The sequence below is a fragment of the Podarcis filfolensis genome (assembly GCF_964270895.1).
Source record: "Podarcis filfolensis genome assembly, chromosome: 4".
Taxonomy (NCBI): Eukaryota; Metazoa; Chordata; class Lepidosauria; order Squamata; family Lacertidae; genus Podarcis; species Podarcis filfolensis.
The window spans coordinates 51,168,225-51,192,364 of record NC_139607.1 but is presented as its reverse complement, the minus strand read 5'-3'; the positions used below and the strand labels follow the sequence as shown (position 1 = coordinate 51,192,364).

Here is a 24,140-nt window from a genome sequence, read left to right as displayed (position 1 = left end):
ATGAAACATACTGGGTGTTCCCAAGGACAAATAGAAGATTTAACTATTCCTTCACCAGCAAAATGGGTAGATCTACCCATGCTAGCAGATGAAACCTTTATCTGAAAGACTCGGGTACTGAGGCAAACCACGGTACTAAAATATAGTTTGCTAATATTGCTTGAAATTAGCATACAGAACCAAAGTCATGCAACACACCCAATGTGGATAGCATGTGCATCTGGACTTTCTGGTTACTGAATGTTGTTAGATTCTTGAGCAACCTTTTTCAACCTTGTGCCACCAGATGTTGTTGCACTACAATTCCAATCATGCCTGACCACTGGCCCTACTGGCTAGGGATGATGGGAGTTGTAGTCCAACAGCATCTGGGGACACAAGGTTGAGAAAGACGGATCTGGAGATTCTCATCGTTCTTAAAACTAAATAGAGCAGAATGTAGGTTCCTTGCTTTGATAATTCTAGATGTTAAATGCTTATTGATTATTATTAAATAAATGTTATGAAAACACTTGTTAATTATATGTAAATAAAATGTATAATTTCACTGCATCTCATCATGCCCTCCTGGAGTGACCCACTTGCCCCAGTATTGCACTATAATGGAATCAGGCTTGATGTTTATAGCAAATAAACAAAATGAATGCAATGTCCAGCTGTGGCGATTTTGGTTTTTTGACCAAGGCCAATGTCACAGATGGTGCCGGTCAGCAACCACACAGTTCAAAGTTATCTATTTATTAGCAAAAACACAATCTCCACAGACTTGGCTGAGTGCCAGCCCTAATGAGCACAGCAGCTCATTCCCAGTGGTCTTACTCCATGAAATCAGTTGCCGAGTCCAAAGGTCTCCACCTCCCCACAGCTGTCTATGTCTCCTCCTCTCCAGAGTTTTCCCCAAGCAATCTCTTCTCTATGCTTTTCATGCCTCTCCTGGTTCTGGGAGATGGGGGAGGGGAGCTTGTCACAGAAGGAAGGGAGACACCCGTGACTCTTCACCAGCCTGACTCATCTCTGCTTCTTGGCCTCTCTCCTCATACTCAACAGTTTCTGCCTCTGATTCTTGACTTCTTCCTGCCACAGATTGTCCCAGCTCACTAAGCTCTGTTACCTTTTCAGCTTCTGACACCTCTTTCCAGTCATCTCCCTATGACTGCTCATTGTCATCCCACCACCACTCCCCAGGTTCTGAGCAGTCTTCCCTTGGTGGTTCTCCAGCTGGTTCTTCCCATGATTCCTCTGCATTCAACCAGTCCATGGCAGTCAAAATCTATCTTAACCAATTTAATTCAGTCCTTTCCTGCTACTACAAGTCCCAACAGAGAAAGGACTGAAGTTCTGCTGGTGCTCAGTTCTTCATGCCTAACAGAACTCATGCTCTTCTCCCCATGCTCTTCTGATGGCCCGTGACTGTGGAATGTGTCAAATCAGGGCCAGTCAGTTCCTTTCTGCAACCCTTTTCTGACCCTTGTAAGTATATTCACAGATCAAAGAGCTCTTCAAATTGCCCCTCCAGCTCTGTAGAGAGATTTTCCACTTCAGTACCAGTCATCCCATGGAGTTCTCCTGCATCTAAGAGATGAAAAGAGACACATTCATTTTGCATTATGTAATTGCTCAGAGCCAGTGCTGTAGGGCATATGGAAGCTGAGGGAGCTCCTCATATGGGATCTGCAGGTATGATTCTTTCATATTTACAATACATTTAGACAGCACAGGTTTGTATTTGTCTGCCTCACAATCACACTGACCCCCCACTATCTGTTTTATACTTCACCATGTATGAATGGTGGTGGTGTCATCATCACCTGTTTCCTCCCTTAACACCTGAGGCCAAAAATATAACTAATTCCATATCAGAAGAATTAATGACCTTGTGATATCCAGAGTAGAAGCACATACCCATGCATGATTCTATAATATTATCCCTCTACCTCACTTTTCCATCTGTGGTAATGGGCTACTTCCCAGTAGTTCTGCTGAGTAGCTAAGCTATAGAAAAAGTTCAGCCTTGCAGGGGAACAAAGTTCATTTACTACAGAGTTTAAGAAAATTAACTAACATCCAAGCCTGTAGTGAACAATTGCTAAGAGATTTATGGTTTGAAGAAATGCCATTCCTTACTCCTATCAGCACCTGCTTTGCTTTCTACTCAAATAATGTAATCATGAGACTTTGTTGGCTTTATGGGAGAGAAAACAGCAGTAAAAGGAAATTAACATTTAACTTTCTCTGGAGTACTGATAAGAGTGTAACTAAAACATCAGAATATTTTTTCTAGCTGGATTGACAAATTGCTATGGTTAAAAATGACAATAATTGACTTGGGATAATTATTGTAACATTGTAATATGTATCCTCAAGTGTCTAATGTACTCTTAAACAGAAGGATGCAGGTCCTTTATTGAAGCCACTGTAAGCTTTGCATCCTGTGGAAGCTGATGGGAATGTTCTGTCCACTTACAGTCTAGTAATCTCCAAACAGAACTAAGTGTAAGGGAATCTAGAGTTCATCCTGCTTCTACCTCTCTCTTGTTCTTGGGCTGAGAGATGTCTATGTGGGAGAAATTTCCTCCACTGTTGTCCCTTAATGTTTGACCATGCTTCTTGTAGTCTCATTTGGCAGTGTTATGGCTTCATTATTGGTTTATAGGATTGCTAAACAGATTCCAGACCGCAAACTGAATTGGGCTGATTCATGTTGACATGGGATTCAGCTGGATTGAGTTGAGGCAGCCCTGAATTGCCCCTGGTTGGATTGGGTCCACTTGGAGGTACCTGGGGCTGTCAAAAGCAGGTGGCGCTCTGGTGATGAGTAGATGGAGAAACTTGGTGTGCCCATCCATTGGGACAACTCAGATGCTTCTGTGCAGCTCTGAGCTCCTTGCCCTGACCTTGGACTTCTTGGACTTGAGTTGCTTCTTCTTGACTGGCTAGCTTCACCTTTCCTGGAATCCAGCCTGAGCATAGCAGCAGTTGTGACTCTTATCTGTTATTGAGCCTGTATCTCTTCACTGCCTCGATTAAGATAGCTTCCTTACTCTCAAGTAAAAGCCTCTGTTGTCATAGTCTGGGTGGGAGCCAGGACAACCTTCTGCTTTTTCAACTCACTATTGCTATTTGTTTCCGGAAAAAATTGTCACTCAACTAAATGACAGAATGGCAGAAATAAAGCCACTTCTATAAACGAGGTAAAGCAGAGGACCAAAAATGGGTGATGGGAAGGAGGGAATTGTTATCATAGAATCATATTGTATAAAAAGAGTATGTGAAGAAATTGTGAAGTGTTAAATGGTAAACTGTAGAGCTGAAGGAAATTTCCATAAACATTTCCAAAGTTGCTGTAGGATCGTCCTGAAAAGAGATGGCAACGGTACAGAAAGGAAAAACAGATGAAGTCCTCTCCACACAAAGACACAACTATTCCTACTTTGCTTTTTAGCTGTAGGGAAGGTTAGCGACCTTGATCCATTTCGATGGTGAACACTTTGATTAAGTGAGCTTTCCATGCTGAAATTGTAGGGGGCTTCACATTTCTCTGAATTCTTCAACACGTGCCCATCATGGGATCATCAAAAGGTGGTGTGATGTGATCAAAAGTATTGCTTTCCATAAACTTCCCTGTGAATATTCAAGACAGGAACATCCAGTGACATTCATTCATTCATTCATGCACCACAGTCTTCTTTAAACACAGAGCTTATGAATAAACAACCCTTATGAAAATCAATGGAACAGCAGGCACTATCCACAGTGGGATGGGATTTTACATCCTCTCCCTTGGACAAGTGCATTGCTCAGTCTTAGATTTCATAAATTACATAAACCTGTGATCTCAGAACAAAGAAGGGGGGAAGCTGGTTGGTCTGTGGAATGAATATAGCAGGCATAGTCAGTCCAGTGTCATTTCTATAAGAAAGCAGAACTGGGCATTTTGCTTAGCACTAAGTGTTACCTTAGAACTGAGCTGGACAGTTGCAGCTTCCTTACATGTTTTATGGAATATGAAGTTTGTTTGAAAGTGAAAACTACATTAAGTCCTAAACATGTGTTTGTCTGCAGAAATAAAAAAAAACTAGATGAATCCTGTTTATTTGCACAAATAAATATTGGATTAACCTTGCCATTATATCCACTTTGCTGCTCTTTATGAGAAGAAGCCGCCTTTGAGATGCTGGTGGCCTCCAGTGCCTCACTTCTCAGCCTCACCCACGTCACACCCATCACATAGCTAACAGCAATACTGGCACACTTTGCTGTAAGAGCAACAGAGAAAGTCCACAGGCCAATGCTAGAGTGCATGTCTTAAATATATGAGATCTCAAGTTCGGTCCCTGGCATCTCCAGTTAAGACTTGGAAAAGGTCTGCAAGATAAGAGCAGCCTATGTGGACAAATGTTCTGACTCACTATAAAGTAATTTCATATGGGCTCTAAAGTTCCGTGTAAATGCTAAATAATGGTATTACTCCTCTCAACTCTAAGAAGCAGCACGTAGAAACATGTTTCAGACCTGCTAGTACAGAGGCTTTAAATGAAATTGCCTGAAGATCATGAGTTCTGCACCTAAGAAATGGGATGAGTTGCTGCTATTAATTATATTCGTACCCACTTTCTCTTTTAAAATTTATATTTATTTATTATCTTCCCTTCAGCCTAGGGTATCAGGGTAGGTTACAGCATTAAAAACAGTATTAAAAACAAATTCACCAAGGATCTCAGGGCAGCGTCCAAGGTTCTTCTCCACATCTCATTCTCACAACAACCCTGTGAGGTAGGTTAGGAGAGAGAGTGGCATGAGTGCCCCATGGCAGAGTGGGGCATTTGAATCTGGCTTCCCCTGCTCCTAACCTTACACTATTCTAGGAGTAGCAAATGTGGTTACTTTTCCTCCAGATACTGACCTTGCTCTAGGCATTACACTGCATTGGCTCTGTTGTAATCCTTATTTGTAGACTGGAATTGATGGAAAATAAAGGAACTTTTAAACAATGATGGCAAGGGAAGCGAATCCAACACATGAGTGAGTCAAAATACAGTGGTACCTCTAGTTACGAACTTAATTCCTTCCGGAGGTCCGTTCTTAACCTGAAACTGTTCTTAACTAGAGGCGTGCTTTCGCTAATGGGGCCTCTTGCTGCCGCTGCGCCACCAGCACACGATTTCCATTCTCATCCTGGGGCAAAGTTCTCAACTTGAGGTAACTCTTCCAGGTTAGGAAAGTTTGTAACCTGAAGCGTTTGTAACCTGAGGCGTTTGTAACTTGAGGTACCACTGTAGCAGGATGCATCAGTGCAAAGGATACTGAGCATAAGTGAACATTTGAGTTTTAATTCATCCAGGGCTTAAGAAGCAATTTAAGGTAGACATGAAAATATACTAGATTAGAATAAATCTTGAGGATTCTGAAATGCACAAGATAGAGTGTTTATATAGTGCCAGGAATGTATCGATCTGTTATAGGTCATTACCTAGAGAAAACAAGCTCCTGGCTTGAGTTACAGTCTTCTGTGTTTAGTGGTATTCATCATTTTTGTGTCCATTCATATGCCCTATAAATCTCCAGCAAAACAGCTGCAATTTGGTGGTGAGCGCAGTGCAAAAGCACTAGTTAGGATTAAGCATAACTAATTCTTGTTTATTACCTGCAGCGATGCTCAGATGGTGACAGCAGTCATGAAATTAAAAGACACCTGCTTCTTGGGAGAAAAGTGATGACAAACCTAGACAGCACCTCAAAAAGCAGAGACATCATCTTGCCGACAAAGGTCCGTATAGTTAAAGCTATGGTTTTCCCAGTAGTGATGTATGGAAGTGAGAGCTGGACCATAAAGAAGGCTGATCGCCGAAGAATGGATGCTTTTGAATTAAGGTGCTGGAGGAGACTCTTGAGAGTCCCAAGGACTGCAAGAAGATCAAACCTATCCATTCTGAAGGAAATCAGCCCTGAGTGCTCACTGGAAGGACAGATCCTGAAGCTGAGGCTCCAGTACTTTGGCCACCTCATGAGAAGAGAAGACTCCCTGGAAAAGACCCTGATGTTGGGAAAGATTGAGGGCACAAGGAGAAGGGGACAACAGAGGACGAGATGGTTGGACAGTGTTCTCGAAGCTACTAACATGAGTTTGACTAAGCTGTAGGAGGCAGTGGAAGACAGAGCCTGGCATGCTCTGGTCCATGGGGCCACGAAGAGTCGGACACGACTAAACAACTAAACAACAACATGCTCATAAAAATGCCTCTTGGCATGGCACCAAGAAAGAAATATTATCTGCTATCCTTCTTAGGAAAGACAGTTGACCTTCAGAACCAAAACAAATTAGCATCAGAAATCTAGGAGAAATAGGAAGGGGAGGACCCAGAGCAAAAACATAGTTGAAATGATTTCCCTGTTCACACACTATATGCATGGGAATGATTACTGGGGGGTGGAGCCATGTCACGGGACCCACCCTCAGCATCTCGTGCACACCTGGTCCTGCCCCCTCCATGTCCATGCACCGAGCATGGATGCCTTCAAAGAGGTGCCTATGAATGAGCAAGTGAGTACACATAGGTGTACATCACAGAGTTCAATCCGGTGACAAGGGTGATGCTGGGGCAAGCACAGCATTGACGTCCTGCTCCACAGTAATTGCGTACAGCCCCTTAAAGCATGTGAAGGGTGCCAGTGTTTTCTCAAACAAAGGTGAAACACGCAGTCTGAGTCTATGTACATTTATTCAGCACTACATTCCACTGTGTTCAGTGTCTATGTGAGCATAAGACTGCAGCCAAAGAACTCTGCCCATTCATCTTGTGGCAGAGCAACTAATTCTACTGTGAAAAGTGATGACTAGAACCATCTTTTCCCATGCATCCTGATCTGCAGTACTGTAGGACAAACCATTGTTATACCAGAACAACCAAAATTGGCAGGGTACAAGGAGAGAAATGGAATCTTCCTCTTAGCCCAAGGACCTGGGGCGGGTTTGTGATGTGAATTGCAATAGATTAGTGACACAGTGGGGAAAGGCTGTAGCTCAGTACTAGGAGCATTTGCCTTACATGCAGAAGGTCCCAGGTTCAATCTGTGGCGCCTCCAGGTAGAGATGAGAGAGAAGCTTGCCTGAAGCTCTGGAGAGCTGCTGCCAGTCTGTGTAGACAGTACTGAGCTAGATAGACTCTGTATAAGACACCTTCTTATGTTCCTAATTTTTAATCATTGCACACTTCACATGTGCATAGTTTCAATGTACCAAGGCTTCCTTTAAAAAGAAGAAGAAGAAGCAGATTTTGCAAAGAAAGAAAGAAAGAGGGGGAAAGTGAAGACACCAACCCCACAACAAAAAATTCTGCAGGTCAGGCTTCCTTGGGACATGGGGCCCAAGTTGTACAAGGTTCTTGCTCCTGTAACAGCCTTTGTCCACCTTGTGCCTTACAGATGTTTTGGACTACAATTCCCACCATCCCCAGCCAGCAAAATAAAGTTTAAATGGTCTAAAAAGGGAGAGAAAGGACAGGGGACCTAAGGCCCAGTGCAAACAACCCATGTCTCATGCCCCCTGGGCCACCTCCTAACAACTCCCCTAGTTGTTTACTGTTTAGTTTCTTACACAAATAGCACTTTATATAGCACGCCTGGATAGCTTAGTTGGTTAGAACAGGGTGCTGATAATGCCAAGTTTGCAGGTTTGATCCCCGTATGGGACAACTGCTTATTGGACTATCCCTCCCAATTCTACAATGCTCTGATTCTATGATTCCCTGAGGGCAAAAAACATACAATGCAGTGCTTATATAAAATGTCAAATGATGCTAGTACCTACTTCTGTTTTAGAGCATTGGTCCAAATATGTGGGCAGGGATGGGCCACGGTGCCATCTCCTGCCGCTGCAGAGGCACTGCTTCCATGGGATCTCTTCTGAAGCTGCCATTGCTGCTTCTCCTCACTTCTCCAGTGGTGGTGGGGCACCCATGCGGGATTCCTGTTCACCTCAGTGGGCTGGCCCTATACATGGGAAAGACTCAATCATACTTAGCTTCTCTCAATACATGTCCATGCAACTAAGCAGGTGTGGCAGTGATGGTCACTTGCGGCAGTTTGCATGCACTCGGCATGCTCCCCCCCCCCGCCTCATGCTTGAAGGTTTCTGACTAGGAAATGCAAAATGTTGGAAGTGGCTATCAGCCAAAATAGTAGCTATAAAGTTTTAAAAGCCATCTGAAGGTTGGAGTTTATGCAACCAGTCTTGAAAGCAAGATAAAGTACTTGTCCATCCAGAGGCTTTATCTTTCATAATTAGCACAAATTAGGTAATAATTAACTTACTATTGGTTAAGCACTGCACTTTTTAAGCCCCAATATCGACACTTCCTAGGAATTAAATGAAGCTTTACAGAATTAAATTTGACTTATCTGGGAGCAGGATTAAACACAAAAAACCCACTCCTAATCAGTAATGAAAAGCTTCTTTTAAGCAAACTTCCTATTCATTTAAAAATATTTTTGAAGCACACTTATTTTGAGTTGAGTTGTCCTGTAAATATGAAGAGCAGATTGTGTCACTTGGAGGCTTCAGTGTTTTGCTTCCCAATAGTTCCTTCCAAAACTTTGCATGTAAAAGTACCACCATCTCTGGTCTAGCACATTCACTTTCAAGGGGGGGATAAATCTTTATAGACTATTTTAAGTACTTAGGAACATATGAAAAGCATACTGGATCAGACCAATGGCCCATCTAGTCCAGCATCATGTTCTCATGGTGGCCAATCAGAAACTCCCAAGTAGGCCCTGAACACAAGAGCAGTCTCCTCTCCTGCAATTTCCAGCAACTAGTATTCAGAAGCAAACTGCTTCCAGCAGTGAAGGTACATTGTAGTCATCATGATTAGTAGCCATTGTAATGTATGATAAAGTATTGTAAAGTACAGTAAAGCCTGAGATTCCATTTAAAAGAAACTGAAATAAGGCTCGAGATTGGAGTTTATAAACATGCTCACAAGCCGTATTTTATCCAACGTATCAGAATTCTTACACTTGTGCAGAAACTGATTGTATCCACATCAGTATAATGCTCCATTTTCTCTTATTTGTTTTACTAGACACCCCCCTCCCAAAGGGCTTAACACATCATCAAACATCTGCTCAGACATGTCTATCAATCTTTTCTCTTGAAGCGTCTATCATTAAGATATGGATTCAATAGGCAAAATGCTGAGCAAAGGGGTTTCAAAATGGTGTTTTTCATTTTTAATGACTTGCTGCTGCAACTGCCATTTTCAAGGGAAAATACAAATTGCAAAATTCAACTTGGTCCAAAGCAGCAGAAATTCAGCATGAAAAGTATTTGTGAGGACTTTGGAAGGAGAAGCACAGTACCAAGACAACAGGAACTTTCTCTAGCATTAAAATCCAGCACCTTGTTGTCAGTCTTTGCTGCAGTTTGAGATAAGTAACTGATCTCAGAAACAATATTTGCAGTAATATCTTGACACAGCAAGGGTATTCAAAGGTGAAGTGCTGGTTAATTAAAAACAGCCTTTTGGATGTAACTTCACAACTGGTTCTCCCCTGCCCTCTGTAATGGAGATGAGTCTTGATACCATTGAATATGATCCAAATTTTAATGTATTTTTTTAAAAGCCCCACATAATTGTTTCCTAACAATCTGGCCAAAACGGATAAATGAAGTTCATTATTTTTGGCACCTGTGTTGATAATAACAAAAAAATATATTATTTACCGGATAGTTTGCGGGAGTTTTTATTAAATCACTGCAGTCTATTAGGTAAACATGGATTTGCCACACTGCGGGATTGAACAAACATATACACAAGCTTCTTGAAATATTATGCAATTAAAATTTTATTGGACAAATAAAATAATAATAATCTGGACCAATAATCATGAGTGGCATCTTGTCTATGGAGTTGACACAGGGAGTGCTCTCTAAAGCTTTGTTGCTATTCAGTCTCCATCCAGTACAAAGATAATGTAGCAGCAGCCAGGATTGTCTTCAGATCACCCCATTTGTTGCCCTTTCATATGACTTTGGCAATAGCATGTGCAGACATACATTTATCTGTTTCAGCAATTCCAAACACAATCCATGTGGCAGCCACATTGTCCCAACACCACCATTGACTTGGACATTAGTTGATTCACGAATTCTTGAGAACAGGCATTTTTTTACGAGAAATAAACTGACCACAGTTGAAGACACTATGGATACCTGGAAATTCAGTTTCTGTTTCTTGTGGGTCCTTTAGAACAGAGATCAGGAACCTGTGGCCCTCCTGATGTTGCTGGACTACAGCTCTCATCAACCTGACCATAGGCCATGCTGGCTGGGGCTGATGGGAGTTGGAGTCCAATAATATCTGGTCAGTCACAGATTCCCTATTCCTGCTTCAGACTCACTGCTAGTGGTCAGAATGTGCTGCGATGATGGTCAAAGAGAAACAACAGCATGGGACGACCTGTTTTGAAATGGACTTGTACCTCTTCTGAGTGAAAAGATGAACAGAAGGATTTTGAGGTTCAGCCATGACATCCATGATTTGAACAATGAGCACGATGCTCTTTTTATTCTCTCACTCACCTTACACCTTCATAAACACGTTCTCCCATATCCGCTGAGCAAAAACTAATTTGCCAGTAAGAATGTGTATAGTAGGGCTGCTTCAGTTTGCTTGTGTTGAATCTTGACCATGAAACATTGACACCATATATGCTGCTTGGACTATGAGCCCATTGGAACCCTGACATTTCCTCCTGCAAATTTCCTTAAGACAATCTGTGGGTCTTTAACATTCTTTCTTTTATTGCCATTGAACACCCTGATAAAGTATGTACTCGGGGGTGTTCAGTAATGCTGGAACCTAAGACGATGAAGAGTTTCTTTATCAGTCCCACATCTCAGTCTGCTTCCAGCTGGCCTATGACTGCACCAGGGCGGGGGGAACCAAGCCTACAATATTGTGAGAGCTGCTGGGAGATAATGCCATGATTTTCACTGCATTTTCCACCAAGAACTATGTTCACAACAACAAGCAAGAGTTAAGATACGGGTCTAACAATTATTCTCAAGTTGCGCATTAAAATATTGGCACACGTTTCTGTTTCTTGTCTAATCATTGTTGCAAACAGAATCAGACATCTTCGCTGCAATCTTCTCTTCAGAAAATGGGACTTTTGGTGTTACCAGTATTTTTGTCATAGATTAATAGCCATGTTCCTCTGGAAAGTTTTGCTGTTATCTGTGGGAAATGTGAGAGATTTCTTGCATATTAGAGGTATGTACAGTTTTTTGGCAGGGTAGAATGGGGGCTTCGCTATTGTTCCACAACAGTTGTGGGATCCATGCTCTGTACATTTTAATGTCTGCTGCTTTATAATTGATTAACTCAGCAAGAGCTGTGCCCTCCCACTGTGCTGATGTTTCCTGCCGAGTTACTTGCCTAGAGCTTTATAAAGCCCCAAATACACATTTTGCACTCTCAGTGCTCTCATCACATCAGAACTTATTTTTGAAACATTTTTGCTGTCATTGCTATTTTGATCGCTTGTTCCATTACCCATTTTTCTTTCTTTTTTATTGACAATTTATAGAAAAGTTATATATTTTGTATGTTTTAGCATTAAAACATCACATTATAAAACGGATCAAGGGGTAAAATTGAATATACTCAGAAAACAAAACCCACAATATTTTTCATGGTATATGGATTTGACCGGCTATTGTGATGAGTTGTTGAGGTTACTTATGCTTATTAAGTTCCCCTTCAGTCCATTTTTGTTCTTTCTTCTTGTAACTTTGCAGAGTTGCACTTCTTTGAAGGATCTCCAGCCCCATCCTACCATTGGCTTTGTAGGTGTTCTGCGGGTCAATGTCTGTTGATAGTATGTCAATATTTTTGGATTCTCTGAGATGGTTGGCCAAGATAACATAATCTATATTGCCTGTGTTTCAGTGAACAGAAGACAAACCTCTGTTTGAAGGTCTATTTAGAGAATAATTGTCTATTTGAAGAAGTCTTCTATTTGATGTCTTGTCTAAGGCCCATCTGCACTCACTCTGTTACAATTCCTAGAGTGCCCTGGGGAAAAGGAATGAAACTGCTCTGCAGTTGTAGCTCTGTGAGGGGAATAGGGGTCTCCTAACAACTTCCAGCACCTTTAAAAAACTATAGTCCCCCGACTTCTTTGGAGGAAATCATGACTAAATAGTGGTATGATGCTGCTTTAAAGGTTTAGCGCAGAAAGAGCTCATAGTGTGGATCCATATTTTACTGTTCAACATGTAGCTCAAATTCCTTATCCCTTTGTACCATTTCATATGTGAAGGTAGGCTTTACAGTTACATTGAGACCTTATGTAAGAAGTTACATCCAATATTCAGTTTCATTTGTTAAGAAGATAGTCTTTTGTTAACTAGATAGCAAGTTTTTTTGTTTTTGTTTTAAGCTTTGAATATTCTCTTTTGTTGGAAGAATGGCCCTTTAGTATAATGAAAGAGTTGTCCAAGTTTTGTTGATTTGTTGCCATAGTAGTTGATAATCAAAGGTGTTATATGGAAGCAGTAATGTCAGAGTAAGTAGTGAGGAGAAAATCTGCCTTTCACTCCTGACATTGGATGGTCAACAGGAAGGCTGCAGTGGGTCTCTGTTGTGACGCATGGCATAGAGACACACACATTTGCCACCCATCCTAAGGAGAGCCATTTTACTCATCGTATATGAATTCCATTCTGCTGTTGTGTCCTTTGATTATGCTAGACTTCCACAGTGGTGTGCTTCATCTCCTACAGCATCTGTAGACACACCACTTAGGTTTAGCACAATGAAAGTTGCAAGGCGTTAGGACTCAATGTTCCTCTTCAGGTCTTCATCATAGTCCTTATCCATTATCTCTACTCCCCACCTCCATCCAAGTCAGTTGTTCCTGTGACCTCCAGAGAGAAGGTTGTAAAACTCTTGAAGTTGGGCAGGAAGAAATTTCTTTCAGACCACAATTGTGGTCTTTCAGCAGCTACATCAACCTCTCCACTTTCTTCTAGAGAAATAAATCAAAGCCAGACCCTTTTGTGTGTGAAGGAACATTCAGTCCATCATACTGACAGGTAATTTGCCAGTATCTGTGTAATAATGATGGCGATTAATGAATACTTGATAATCAATGGAAATATGTAATTTTTAAAGACAAACCTTTTCACATCCTACAACCTTTGAAAATCACGATTTCCATATTTGTGGGCCTTTATATTATGTGTGTGTGGTTGTGGGTGTATGGTGGTGGAGAGCTCACTTCCCCTTATATTTAGTCCTCACATTCTGTGAAGGATGGGTGAGAAAGTAAGTGTAAAAATAACCTGAATCAAAAGCCTGTGTCCATGAAAAGGGTTTGAAGAGACATGTTGTACCCTTAACTTTAAGCTTTAAACACATAAAATATGTAACTGGAAAGGTCAACATTTTCCTGTGTTTTGGAACATGTGAAAACAAGGGGCTATGATGGAAACAATTGAGCAGCTCACTGCCCTGGATACACTTGGTACCTAAAATTCTAGAGGTAATTCTGTCTCACCTTGATTAAAAGGATGTCCCTTTCATCCCCTTGATCACAATCTGATCACGTTAACTTTTTCATACTTCTTTCTACCATTACAGATTTCTTCAGATACTGCATATAAAATCTGGACGAGATTATAATTCATTGCCATTTCCTCATACTTGTCATAATGGTTTGAAGTATTTACGCACCCACACCCACATAGGTTTATCCCCCCTGGCCAGCATTTTCCCATAGATTTTAAAGAAGGTAGCAAGTATGTAGCAAGGGAGAGTCATCACTATGCAAGTTCATCAAGCCTGTGGTTTCGACTGAGGATGGGGTTGGAAAGGAGCTGGGAAAATGTTGGGTCTTCTCATAGCAACAGCTTTAATACCCCAGGAACAGCACTCCAGGAAGCCTGCACCAGCTTGAGCAAAGACAACAGATACCCCCACATCCTTTTTGCAAGTGGCAATCAGAAGACATGTGCCTACCAGTCATTTGGGGTTACTGTGCCACTTACAAAGCAATTTTTCCTTAATGTTAGGGTGAAGTTCTGAGGGTTACATTTGCACATGGGGGCAACATTTGCTTGAGCAAAGACAACAGATACCCCCACATCCTTTTTGCAAGTGGCAATCAGAAGACATGTGCCTACCAGTCATTTGGGATTACTGTGCCACTTACAAAGCAATTTTTCCTTAATGTTAGGGTGAAGTTCTGAGGGTTACATTTGCACATGGGGGTTCTGAGGGTTACATTTGCACATGGGGGACATTTGCACATGAGGGTTACATTTGCACATAGGGTAAGCAGCGACACACGATTGTGTCGCTGCTTACCCTAGTAATAGGGTTGTCAAATTTGCAGATGACACAACCGTGATTGGGCTCATCCCTGAAAGGGAGGGTGAAACGGACTATAGAGATGAGGTGGAGCGGCTGACAGAGTGGTGCAGAGCTAACAACTTGCTCATAAATACAAGGAAGACAAAGGAGCTTGTGGTGGACTTCAGGAGACAGAAGAGCAATATCCAGCCACTTTTGATTGATGGGGTCTGTGTGGAGAGGGTAACAACGTTCAGATTTTTGGGCATTGAATTACAAGAGGATCTGTCCTGGAGTGTCAACACAAGGGGGCTTGTGAAGAAGGCGCAGCAGAGACTGTACTTTTTGAGAATTCTAAGGAAAAACCATCTTCCGCAGAAACTGCTGCTTGCCTTCTATCACTGTGCCATTGAGAGCGTGCTCACTTATGGCTTATGTGTGTGGTACGGAAGCTGTACTACCCAGGACAGGATGGGGTTGTGCAGAGTTGTTAAGGCAGCAGAGAGAATTGTTGGCTGCCCACTTTCCACCTTAGAGCAGATTTATGCCACAAGGTGCCATAGGAAGGCACTGGACATAGTAAAAGATCCATCGCATCCTGGTCACTGTCTCTTCGAGCTCCTGCCATCGGGACGGAGATACAGGATGATGAAGACAAGAACGAGCCGTCTTAAGAACAGCTTCTTCTCCAGAGCGATCTCGGCCCTGAATGGGAAGCCTGGACTTTGAAAGTCATCTAATCTTCCTTGCTGTATTACACTGTATTGTTTTAATTAGTGTTTTTATGGAGCAGTCAAGTAATTTCGTTGTCCCTGAGAGGGGGCAATGACAATAAAGATATTATTATTATTATTATTATTATTATACCGGTGGTTGGTGGAGACCAGAAAAAATATGTGCATGTCATAGGCAAAAATGAGTGAATCAATGGATGCGACTCTTACCTTTATATTGTAGTCCACATTCCAGCCACACAAAAAACCAGTGGGTTCTACACACCCATTTCTCTATCCACCATCCAGGGACCAAGGGGTATTATAACAGTTTAATGACATATTGTAGCTGGGCAAAAGCCACCCACAGAGGGTGTGGAGCAGGGTAGGTTAGGGGTGAGACCTGGCTAGTGCCCTGAGGACCAGATGAAAAGGCTTGGAGGATAGAAGTTCCCTGTCCCTGTGTTAGTGTAACTTTAACTTTTGGTAGTCTCAGTGATTTTCTTGATTCTTGACACTATCGTCCAAGTATTTACACGTCCAATAGTTCAACAAAACTTGCCCTGAATCTTGCAGTCTCTGAGAAGAGTCAGATGACAGTCCTTTAGACCACCATGCAGCGATATTTCCTTCCAGAATCACTAACTGAGAACTCCATTTTTCACAGGCCGTAAAAGTTTGAAAGGTTAAATACTCAGCTAGCTGGAAAGCCTCATTCCATTTTTAGCAAAGAGATCTGGCTTGCTGAGAAACTGATGGACTCAGAGGCAATTTGAAGGTGCATATGTTACACAGACATTTTAACTCCACCTTTTCTCTAGTGAGCTTAGACCAGCATGCATGGTTTCCCCATTTTGTTCGCAGAACAGCCCTGTGAGGTAGACTAAGCAGCACTCTTCAATTTTGAGTCCCCAGTGTTGTTGGGCTACAACTTCCATAATCCCCAGCCAGTTTAGCCAATGGTCAGGGATGATGGGAGTTGTGGTCCAACAAAGAGTGGAATAGAGTAAGTGATGGGCCTGACCTGACTTAAGGTCATCTAGCGAGTTTCATGACTAGCCCTGGTCTGACGTGCTTACAACTGCACCATACTTGCTCTCTAACTCCCCCTGACTCCCTATGGCATTGCAATGATAAAGGTCACATTGTGTTGGAAAATTCCTCAAGATTTGCATTTGGAATGCATTGCAGCTTGGATTGACTGCTAATTGTACTAGGAGGCGAAAGAAGAATGTTCTTCTGCATTGATAACTGGGGGAAAAAAAGAATGGGGGAAAAAACCAGTCTTCTGGAGGAGCCCTCATACAGCCTGCCCAACTTCCTTTACACCCTCTAGGCACAACTGCTATCAACATTCTTGGAAGTCTAGGCCCTCACAGGTACTTGTTAGGCCTTTGGGGTTTTATTTTTTTAAAGTTCTCATTTCTTTTAATTTACCAATATATCTAGGGAGCCCTCCAGGTATGTTGAAACTTGCTCCCTTATTTGGGAATTGCCTCATTTGGCTTCCAGACTGATGGACACACAACCACCTGCATTTGCTACTAGAAGGAATGATGCCCAGCCCCAGCCTGTCCCTCTCCCCTGGCTAATGTTCTAATGAAAACAGAAGCAGGGTCAGAGGCCATTTTATGGGCCTCCAGGAACCATCCCTAGATAAAAGTTTATTGTTCACGCTGGTAATTTAAAGCAAAGGTCTCTGGCTATCTATGCATTGATAACATGATAATTCTTTATCCGGGTGTCTGCTTAAGTCTGCACACAGTCCACCGATACTATAGAACAGAGCAGTAAATTTAGCCATTCAAATAACTACCACAGATGATCGCACAAACCATGCTTTGTTTCTCAAAAGTTCATTTTATTGGCGTAGCGTGGTTGTGGGGGGCACAGGGGTGGTTGTCCTGGGCCCAAAATTGTTAGGGGCATAAAAAAATCAACACCCAGTGCTGCCTCAATACAGCAGTGCACTTCCATCACTGGGCTCCACTGAAAATGGCTTCTCCATGCGAACAGAAAGTGACCTCTCCAGACAACAGAATGACTCTTCTTCTCTTATGTCTGGGCTTGCAATCTCCTGGGTGACATGGACACTGTTAGGCAGTTGAATGTACATGTGTACTTCGTTTGCCTCTCACCCACCCCCTCCATGTGGCCCTGGGCACTGGCAACCCATGCTATGTCACTGGTTGATTGTGTTTTTCATTTGCTCTTCGCTCATGCCTTTGTAGCTTGGAAAGAGGTTCTTCCCATGTGTCTCTAAGCAGAAAAGCCATGTGACTGACTGGGCTGCTGGATAGTCAGTCCTGGTAGGAATGCTTTTACTCCATTTGTTGTTATGAGGCCTGCCCTGCACAGCCACTATAGCAGATATGAGAGGAGTCAGGACTACTTCAAAAGCAGCCCTATGTAGTAGCATTAGCCTAACAGAATCATACATTGGTTCTAAGCCTGCTCAAAGTTGTTTCCCTGAAGGCCAGGGCAGCAACAGGGAGCATTTCTTACTTTGAGGAACTTTGTGTTTGCGTCTAGGCTTAGTATTTGTTTTGTGACCTTCCTAGAGAGGGGGAGAGTGAACAAGCAACAGTGATTCTCTATAATACATTTCTGTTGTTGTTGTTGTTGTTGTTTAGTCGTTTAGTCATGTCCGACTCTTTTTTGTTTAATTATTTACTTTTTTAAAAATTGGGGAATTGGAAGGAGCAATAGTGGATGTCTAGTGGATATGTTGCAACAAACTCTGTGTTAACCATTTCCCTACATTCATTTATTAAAAGCTGCAGCGACTGCTGGCTGGGGTGGGGCAAGTCCAGTAGAATTTCTTCTGACTGTTAGTGAGGGAGCCAGAAGCACCCCACCAGGGATGGAGAGCCACCACCAAGAAGGCCCTGCCGCAGGCCATTACCAATCAGGCGGCAGCCCAGCTGATCTTGGGACCCGAGATGGTTGATATTGGGGGAGTTGCTTCTTCAGGTTGGGAGTGCTTGAAGGAGGTTCAGAAATGTATCAAACATATCAGAAAAAGTTAAAAATTAAAATACCCTTCCAAATCTCTGAGGCAAATCTAGAACTTTGGGACCAGCCTATTTCACCTCAGATCCAAATTGCCTTGTATTCTGAATAGCCTGAATAGCTCCAAAGTAGGGCCGTTCACGTTAGGTTAGTGCTTCATCTGGGGCTTTTACATACTCCTACTATTTTGGCATACTGTTGAGACTAGCTTTTAATCTGAATATAGTTGTTGTTGTTGTTGTTGTTGTTGTTGTTGTTGTTGTTGTTGTTCTCCTATTGGTGGATATGTTAGTGCTTTCTTTATTCTGCTCCCGGATTTATTGTATTTGAATTGGTTATGATTGTGTTTTTATTAAAGCTGCTTTGGGGACCCTTTTTAGGGCCACAAATCAATTGCAATTGTTTTTGTAAACAAGTGGTTTTTTTAAAAAAAGTGAAAGGTAATGTGTATATCAGAGAACAATATTCCAGGGCTAGCAGACTGAGTCTTCTGAAAGGCGAATGTCTCCTATTTCGCTCTACATTTTACTGATTTACTTCTGGAAATCACATCAAAAACCATAATGCCCAAGACATCCTGGAACCATTAAGAGTGGCAAAATATAGCTCTCTTTCTTAACACTCAGTGTTTCCCAATGTTTAATTCTCATGTCTTGTAAATAACAAAGGAAATGCCACACACAAGAGATCAAAAAGAAACAGCGGTGCCAGCAATCAGCTGGGAACCATCGATATTCTGGGCTATCGACTCTGTCCATGGTTATTACCAGACCTGCACATTAAGCTAGACCTGCTGTGTATTTGCCTCACAATCAACCTGCCATTTCCCTAAAAGGAAGGAATATTCAGCCATTTCTCTTTCTCTTTTTAAAAAGGATAATATCAAGATTTATTCAAAGCTTTTTACACTTGTTTATTTGGGCAATAAGGTCATGAAGGGACTTTGATCAAGTTTCTTCAAAGATTAACTGACATCCTCTGAAAGTACATCAGTTTCTTTTCAATCAGGTATTTGCTCAGCTCCTGACAGGGTGTTGAATTCATTAGAATTATACAGTTTCCTGGTCTTCGCTGTAGGTTTCCTTAAGACATGCTGCTGAAATCACAAAGTCTCCTCTCAGATTCCTTCCCTCCCTCTGGCTTCCTCATTCAGGTAATTCCAACTCAGAAAAGGCTCTTTCTAACTTGTTTTTGACTGACAGCAAGTACGAGGGGACGTTGGGTGGGAGTGTGGAGGGGAAGGAGGGCTTTCAAAAGCACGCACAGATACATTACCTGAGGGACACACTCCTTCAAGGAAGGGCCATCCAGCTTGACATGAGAGTAACTTCAAGAAAGGAATCTGAACTTTGCTCTTTTACAGGTAAGAGGAAATTATAAGGAGGAATGCATAGTTCCTTAGCAATAGCTGAACAACATTGCACAGAAATGCAAAGCTGATGATTAAGACTTGTCCTGATTATTTCTTTTTTTTTTAAATCCCTTTTAAAGTTACTCAAACTATCTGGGAAGCCAAGCTTGCTGAGTGCTGATGAAATTCTGTCTGGGGAAAGAAAAATAAAGGTATGTAGTCTTGATGGGTTATCCTGATGATCTGAGGTGCTACAGGGTGGTGACGGTGATAAATCCCTCAACTTTACTTTGCCAGTCCTTTTCTTGGGCCATTGGGTTTTTTTTGTTTTTAAAAAGAGTTTCCAAATGCTTATTCTGCTCAAATACCCTGGTGTTGTTTATCTGTTCACTTTTCCTTTTGGTTTTTTAAAAAATCATCTTTAATTGCTGTGTTTCTTAACTCGATCAGAACTCTTTAAAGTCTCTATTAACTATGTGCATAAGAAGTTATTCCACAAGAGTTTTTGTACTAATTATAAGGAGGCATAAAATAAACAACACTTGCATGAAGAATACGACCGTCTTATTTCCAAGCGTATGAAAAGTGAGATAGAATTGCAAAGCCCACCATTAATTTGCGGCAACTTAGTCATATATCCCCTTTTAGAACGTACGCCTTAAAACAGATTTATAGCGAAATTAATATTTTCCACATTGTGCTAATTCCAGAAAACAACAGATCTAGATGTTTAATGCGAAACAGGAAGATGTATGCTATTTTTAACTTCAACGGGTTAACCTTTTTCTCTTTGATTTATTGATATAAATTGTGCCCTTTTGCTGTTCAAATCATGATGCCTTTACTTTCAATATCTTGAAATATTCATGTTTTAAGCCATCAATCTTAAACAGAGGAATGATCATTAAACAATACCATAATAAATAAATGCCTTAGTTCGCAACTAGATAAACATCTTAGTGCACAGCTTACTTTCAATTCCCGTTCATTTATATGGCAGAATTAAGTACATGATTACATTTCTCCCATTACAAATAGTGGGGTATAGAGCTTTTGATTTTGCTAGGTTTGTCCAATAGCATTTTGTGATTTCTGATATACCTTCAAAAGTGAGAAAAGCTCACTAAACAATGTTAATTTGTAAGTTTTTTTAAAAAAACTGTAAATAAAAATGCTATGACCAGGCATCCATTTGTATGCTGAAGATTATGCAAGGCCTAGAGAAAGAAACAGTAGTCATTGACCTGAATTCTTTAACTACATAGATACTGTTTTGTCTGAGATATGATATATCTATGTAACTGAAAATTTGTGTGCATGAAGTGTTGATCCCAAACATTTAGCACATCCTGATGGATCTGGGGAAAATGTAATAAGATCCATCCTAGACATAACACAGAATATGTCAGAATACTAAGGTTAAGAATTCTAGACTAAACTACTTTAGATTGTTGCAGGTGAGAGGCAAAATTTTTGACTACTCCCTGCACTTTAAAAATTGCCTAAGCCAGCACATTATGAAGTTTTAATGCTGTAGGAAATTTAATACATGTAGGAAATCATTTATGTAGAGCAGTCAAATTTATGACACATAGATGTACACCCCCACTGAATTCTGAAAAGGTACGGTCCAAAATTCTACCACCTAAGTTGACCACTTCATTCTGTGCATGTCACTTTTCAGTCAAAGGCTCTCTGAGGCAGCTTACAACACAATCTAACAAAATTGTACAAATCACGCCAAGCAACCTTGTTCCTTTAACTAGTGGCAGTGTCCAAAATGTGCTTCCCTCACAGGACCTCGGGGTGAAGGGGGGTGGGGAGGAGTAAGAAATCAGATTAATAACAGTAATTTCCGTAGTAATTTGTAAAAGGGCTCTTGATGACAAAAAAATTCAGAAAAACCCCCAAAATTGTTCAAGAACCATTGAGGTAGGTGCACCACAAATTGTCTGTGGCCAACCCAGAATTACGTTACTTCTAACAAGTACACAAGACACACATCCAAAGACTGTACACATTTTTAGATTTGGCTTGGACAGACCTAAATGTGTCCAAGGTTCAGGTTTTGTATCTGATCCTGGTTAAAACAGGTTAAAGCAGATCTTTTAAACTTGTTCAGTCAAGCAAAGAAACAAGTCAATGTGGCAATCATAAACTCAGGGACTCCAAACTTCTTTTTTGTTTGTCCTGATTTTATAGATAGCGCTGTTTCTTCCACTTTTATTGCCCCAGATATCTTTAGCTAACACAGACAGCCGGCAGCCTCTGGTAAGAAAGAGAGAGCTAAACCTTGAAGTACCAGACGGTGCTGAGGTGTTGAGCCAAAAACAACAGAAATTAACTATTCTACATACTGCCCTGAGACTGTGTGTTTCAAATCATTTTTGGCTTTTTAAAAAAGCCACCTAAGTAAAATATTGGCGTTTTTATATTATTTCTCCTTTCTCTCTTGCCCCAAAGTATTTTTGTCTGTCTCTCTATATGCAGAAATGAAACACAGAAATATACCAGATACAAGTTTCTGTATTAAAGAGTTAAAATCAAAGTTTGCCATCTCACAGAACCCATTAAATGTCAAGTGCTTGAAGGCTGCTGCCCTGCTGTTCTGTTTCTAACCTACTGGAAAGAAGAAACACTCATGAATGAGTTTCTACAGACTCAAGCAGCACTTTACTATTTTGTTTCTACAGCATGGGAGACACTGAGGAATGGCCAGGAAGGGAGAATAAATAAGGGGGAAATTCCTGCTCTTGCTGTATCATTGAGAATGGGGCTGGGGCAAACATTCATCAAACCAGTAGTAGCCAATGTTGGTGCCCTGTAGGTGTTGTTGACCCTAACGTCAATGAGCAGAGCCCGTGGTCAAGGTGGGCATTGGAGTCCAGCAACAATCTGGAGGGTACCACATTGGCCACCCCTGCCTTAAATCCTCCAGCACAGCAAGTTGGGGGCGGGATTTGCTGTTTTCCTGATTTCTGTGTGAGAACGGGTGAAACATTGGGGTTGGGTGCACATCCCATAAACCTAGGGACTCCCTGCTCCAGGATCCTATAAGCTATTATATGGAACTGTCCCTTTCATGAGAAGGGCTGTCTTTCAGTAGAAAAGAATATACTTTGTTGTCAAAAGGTCCCAGGTGCAACCTTTGGCAAATCAAAGCAGGACTGGGAAGGACCCCTGCCTCAAACTGTTGCCACTCAGTGTAGACCATGGGTAGGCAAACTAAGGCCCAGGGGTCGGATTTGGCCCAATCATCTTCAAAATCCATCCCACGGACGGTCCGGGAATCAGCGTGTTTTTACATGAGTAGAATGTGTGCTTTTATTTAAAATGCATCTCTGGGTTATTTGTGGGGCATAGGAATTTGTTCATTTTTTCTTCAAAATATAGTCCTGCTCCCCACAAGGTCTGAGGGACAGTGGACCGACCCCCTGCTGAAAAAGTTTGCAGACCCCTGGATACTGAGCTAGATGGACTGAGAGTCTGACTTGGCATAAGAGCTTCTTCTGTCACAGCTTGTGGGAGGAAGGTTAATTTGTGCTGGAGAAAGTGCTTTCCACTTCAGTCTCCATTAACCATTCACAAAGGACCTTTTAAGGTGAAGAAGGGGGCAGACAACCCCTAAGAGTTTAGAGGATTGCAGGGAGAGGAGAACTGGAGTTGGAGATGTGTGCCACTCATCTTTCATCCTTTCATCCATTTCCTTCTCCTGTTAGATCATAGCTACACCACCCAGGTTCAGGGTTGGGAAAGAATTAAGCTCTGCCCTGACCGTATTGCTGTTGAACAACTCAGATTTGAAGAGCTAAGCTCCTTACCTAGCCCCAAACCAGAGTGGTAAAGCATGGGGAGGGAGAGATGATTTGTACATCTCCAACCATAACTTCTTCCCACTTCAGGATGCTGTAAGCTCTGAACGCCTTTGCTCCCTTTGCAGTTCCAAGAGTCCTTTGGAAGGTTTGCTTGAATGGGTGGAAGCACCACTATCCCATTACCCACCCAAAATGAGTGATTGAAGGTGACAGACCCCCTCATACCTTAAAGGATCCTGGAGGAGGCAGAACTGGGACAAGGCTGCATGGTTATAGCATGCAACTCCTGGCCCCTGTTTTACTCCCCCCAATAAGGACAAGCAGGCTGCTTGCTTCCTTTCACCCTGTTAGCCTAAGTGAGGGCTTGCACCTGTCGTCTGCCTTTGCACTGCCAGAACTCCATGGCCCAGCCACATCCTTTAGTCTTCCCATTTGGGGTTTCTTTCTATGATATTTTCCTGCAATTTACTCAGAATCCTGGGGGTTCAAGGGTGCTGGGAATTGTACCTTTGTGACTTAGCTACACTTCCCAGAATTATTTGGAGAGAGCTATGTGCCTTAAATGTGCTTTAAAAGTATGGTGTGGATGTGACCTTCTGCTGTCCCATGTGTTTGTCTAATAGGGCATGCCTACAAGTATGATACATGGGCAGAATCCAGCCAAATTTAAATCCCCTTGGTGTCCATCAGAGTTACTTAAGCTTTCTATCACAATGAGAAAACTTCCTACCTTTATCTAGACTGTTCCTTGAGTTTCAGGGCATCAAGGTCCTCTATAGCTAGAGGCAGATCAGTAGCGTGGAGCCTTAGGTAAGTCTTCTCTTGAAAAAAGTTGATGAATGGCTTTTGCTCAAGGCTTACAGCCATATTTTAGGCCAGGGGAGGAATT

At 41.9% G+C, this 24,140-nt stretch overlaps 1 protein-coding gene and 2 long non-coding RNA genes across 10 annotated transcripts in view; 2 read left to right on the top strand and 1 right to left on the bottom strand.

Moving 5' to 3' along the window:
• The window catches only part of LOC310760414, a 234,572-nt gene that overhangs the window by 186,679 nt on the left and 23,753 nt on the right, over positions 1-24,140 (top strand). The gene's annotated exons all lie outside the window — the stretch shown is intronic.
• Positions 765-8,037, bottom strand: LOC310761415. 2 transcript variants are annotated; one of them, XR_014547476.1, is made up of 3 exons: positions 7,808-8,037; positions 3,431-3,621; positions 765-1,572 (listed from the first exon to the last, which is right to left on the bottom strand). It is a non-coding gene; the product is annotated as an uncharacterized lncRNA (long non-coding RNA). The 2 variants fall into 2 exon arrangements; XR_014547477.1 differs by having other exon boundaries at positions 3,463-3,621.
• KCNJ15 (potassium inwardly rectifying channel subfamily J member 15) overlaps positions 11,199-24,140 on the top strand; it is a 36,695-nt gene continuing 23,753 nt past the window's right edge. For 2 of the 6 annotated variants that reach the window (XM_083608797.1, XM_083608796.1), the window contains exons 1-2: positions 18,925-19,238; positions 19,577-19,648. The gene's annotated coding sequence lies outside the window, so the exon portion shown is untranslated. Of the gene's footprint in view, positions 11,277-18,924; positions 19,239-19,261; positions 19,449-19,576; positions 19,649-24,140 lie in introns of those variants that run through there. The other 4 variants (XM_083608801.1, XM_083608799.1, XM_083608800.1 and 1 more) reach the window with 4 other exon arrangements.